Source organism: Suricata suricatta, unplaced genomic scaffold (assembly GCF_006229205.1).
Source record: "Suricata suricatta isolate VVHF042 unplaced genomic scaffold, meerkat_22Aug2017_6uvM2_HiC HiC_scaffold_175, whole genome shotgun sequence".
NCBI classification, from domain to species: Eukaryota; Metazoa; Chordata; class Mammalia; order Carnivora; family Herpestidae; genus Suricata; species Suricata suricatta.
The window spans coordinates 11,673-15,572 of record NW_021862105.1 but is presented as its reverse complement, the minus strand read 5'-3'; the positions used below and the strand labels follow the sequence as shown (position 1 = coordinate 15,572).

Here is a 3,900-nt window from a genome sequence, read left to right as displayed (position 1 = left end):
TTAGTACCACAGCAGAAAGCTCCTTTCACAGGAAGAGAAGACAAATTGGGTAAGCGGGTAAATCGGGCTAAGGCCCCTGCACTGTGCTGCTGGTGAAGCTGCCCCGAGTGGAGATGGTTAACCAAAGAAAAAGAGCCTTGTTGGCCCTGAAGACCTTTGCCCCACCTGTCCTCTCCCCTAGGGGAGCTAGACACAAAGATGGCACCTCCCATCGCTGTCAACAACCGTCTGCCTGACTGCCCGGCACCAGGACGTGGTTCGGTTTGAACGCAAACCCCTAACCCCAAATATCTTCAGGACCCCCTTTCCCTCACGTCCTCACGTTAATGTTCACAGTTTCATGGTCTCTTTGTGCACACCCATCACCATGTGTGTGAGCCTTTGCTCCTAATGAAAAGGGGGCAAGGACCCTGCTTCGGAGCTCTTGTCTTTTCCCGAACATTAGCCATCTCTCATTTTAATCCCGCTTTCTTTCTTTATATTATTTTCTAATTGTTTAATTTTCATTTATTTTTGAGAAAAAGAGCATGAGCAGGGGATGGGGCAGAGAGAGAGGGAGACACAGAACCCGAAGCAGGCTCCAGGCTCTGGGCTGTCATCCCAGAGCCTGATGCGGAACTCAAACTCACAAACTGGGAGATGACAACTTGAGCTGATTCGGCCGCTTAACTGACTGAGCCCCCAGGCGCCCCTGCATCCCACTTTCCTGCTAGCCAGGAAACAACTTTAAACTTAGAATCTACAACAAGGAACCAAGCTCAGAACCCAACTACTAGGACAAAAGATGCCCCTAAGGCTGTAACACCGGCGAATGTACAGGACCGTGAGTGCTGTGAGCCAGGAACTGAGGAGGAAGACTCACATATGCAGTTGACCCTTGAACAACATGGTTGTGAGCTGCTTGGATCCACTTATAAGCTGATTTTTTTCATAAAATATATGTCTAGTAAACACATCTCCTTCATTATGATTTTCTTAATAACACTTTCTTTTTCCCAGCTTATTTCACTGTAGGAAGACAATATATCCCGATCTACAGAATTCATGTTAACCAAGGCTTTATGTTATAGGTAAGGCTTCTGGTGAACAGTACGCTATTACTAGTTACATTTTGGAGGGAGTCAAAAATTATACACAGGGTTTCAACTACGTGGGGGTCACCTCCGCTAACCATAATGTCTATAATATCCAGGGATCAAGTGTGCGTGTCACATCCACCCCTTGATCTTCAGATACAGATCATTTTAAGCAAATTGATTATAAACGTCTAAGGATACTAGCTTATTACTAGGATCCCTTTCAGTCATTATCCAGTCCAACATATATAAAAGTGCCAGGGCCCCTGGGTGGCTCAGTTGGTTGAGGATCTGATTCTTGATTATGGCTCAGGTCATGATCCCAGGATCATGGCATTGAGCACTGTATCTGGCTACTTGAGACGTTCTCTCTCTCTCAAAACAAACAAACAAACAAACAAAAGGACAGAATATCTATATGAAAGTGTCTCCAGGGCAAGGCTACCCAGGTTTGAAGCTGCCATTTGATCGTATCAAGGTTCCAAAAGCAGACATATTCTTGGCAAATGTAGCTTCACCTGGTCAGGCATCTGGTACAATTGAGCTAAGAGACAATGTCATCTCTTGCTCTGAGCCTCATCTGAGGTGCTAATGTAATGTTGGATCTCTCCCTCATTAAGTAATCCATGGATTCATTCCTTGACCCTCAGCTACTATTTCTCCTTTCTCCTTTTATGTCCAAACTTTTCCACTCTGGGAAGACACCTTGAGTTTGGCCACCATACTGGTCCGGATTGCAGGCAGAAGTAGGAGTCCCTTCCCCAAGCCCGCCCCTCCCACAGGCTGTCTCCACCACCAGGCAATAGACTTGCATCTGTTGTTAACCCCAGTTTTGCCAGATGGGGTGAAGGCACCACTCATCCATCAGGCCCTTAGGAATTCTGACATAAGGTTTAAAAATATACAGTTTCTTAGTTAAGAATCAGCCTCTTCCCAGGTCCTTGTGTTTTAGCCCCGGTCCTGTGACTGCTGCGTCAGGTAGGGCACAAACCATAGAGGTGAAGTGGAAAGGAAAGTACATCAGTCCTTTCCCACCCTCTTGCCCCAGATCCACAGACAACCAGAGGGCTTAATCCCGTGGGGACCCTCCTTTAGCCCCGTTTCATGCTGAGTGTGAGTACACACTGGTGAAGGCGTGTGAACCAGTCTTGCATGCTTGCACCTCCCCATTTTAGACAACCAGTTTTGAATTTCTCGTTCCAACCCTCCATCCCCTAGTCCTCTGGCAAAGAGCTTTCTGCGAGTGGTCAGACACGGTGGGCTGTAGAGTGTATCCCTCATGTGAAGAAACGACAGTCCAGTGTCCAAACTGGTGCAATCTTCTAGTTCTCTATGTTGCCCTGAGGTCAAAGCACTCCAGGTGATCTTAAGGGTTCACCTGCTACAAGTTAACGCCCTCCTTGCTTGCAGACTTAAGGCCCTTGATCTATGACAGAACTAATTTGCTTCCTCTGAGATATGCAGACTGCTTGCCTTGGGGAATTAAGGGCCCAAATGTCCCCAGGCCACAGAGGCCAAGCAAGTCTATTTGAAGCCCCCTTAGCTCTGATGAACCCAGTAACCTTTAGCAAAATGTTTTTCTTTTCAGGTCACACGAATGACTTTACTGACCTCCGGCTGCTCCCCTGTAGACCTTGCCCTCCTTTTCAGAAAGAGAGAGTACTTTTGCACGACTCCCAGGTACCAAGGAACCAGACCTTCTTGCACAACTGGCCCAAACTCCAGGCACTAGACTTCTTACACAACTTCCAAGCTCTGAGATAACTCTGCAGCTGGTACCCTTGAGTCTGCACATAATCAAGAAATAGCACACAGCACTGCACTCCCTTAATCCCTTGAAAAATCTCTGGGCCAGGCTGAAACCTGGGAGCTGGCCTTTGGACAAGAGACTGCCTTCTCCCCCAGTGGCCGGCCTTCCGAATAAAGCTCATATTCCTTTCCAATCAAAACCCATCTCTGGATGGGCTTTCAGGAACTTGGGGTTTCGGGAACATGTATATGGCCTTCTGGCATGGGGTAGGCAAACCCGGTCCCGGTCAGTGTCTATTCCTGTCAGATCCCGTCTGTAGTCCCCCTCCCCCACCTCCTCAGGGCTCCCAGCACCAGACTCACTTGCCAGTAACCCCCAGGTCCTTACCTCCAGGTAATAGGCCACCTAACAATCTGCAGGCTCCGTCTCTAGTTAGCAGATAGGACAGCTCTTATTGGCATTTTGTGCCCAGAGGATGCAAAGGGAATGGGTCCAGATCCAGCGCACATCAGCATGGTTGTAGAAATATCCATTCATTCAAGCACCTGAGTGGCTCAGTTGGTTGATGTCCAACATTTGACTTTGGCTCAGGGCATGATCTCACAGTTGGTGGGATCAAGTCCCAGGTAGAGCTCTGTGCTCACAGCCGGGAGCCTGCTTGGGATTTTCTCTCTCTCCCTCTCTGTGCCTCACCCCAGGTGTCTCTCTCTTTCTCTCTCTCTCAAAACAAATAAATAAACATTTAAAAAGAAAAAGGAAAAAATATCTACTCATTGCATGACCACTAGGAGCAAGTATATAGCAATATTCACTTGTTGAATGAATCACCTTCAGATCTGAAAAGGGAGTCTTCTGATGGGCAACAATATCCCCTACTTTTATGCACCCCTCAAATTTCCATAGTGAGTTCTCTAGGACCATTCCCCTTATGGACATTTCTACATTAGGAAAGGTTTCCACTGCTCTTCTGCTTGACCATACAGCCATGAGTCAGTAACAACCCAAGGTCAGGGGCCTATTCTACTGTTCACATCCTCCATCTTGCTAGGAAAACGCCGTACAATTCAGCCCACC

General features: G+C 47.6%; 1 long non-coding RNA gene across 1 annotated transcript in view; it reads left to right on the top strand.

Moving 5' to 3' along the window:
• LOC115284727 overlaps positions 1-3,900 on the top strand; it is a 14,763-nt gene that overhangs the window by 1,227 nt on the left and 9,636 nt on the right. The gene's annotated exons all lie outside the window — the stretch shown is intronic.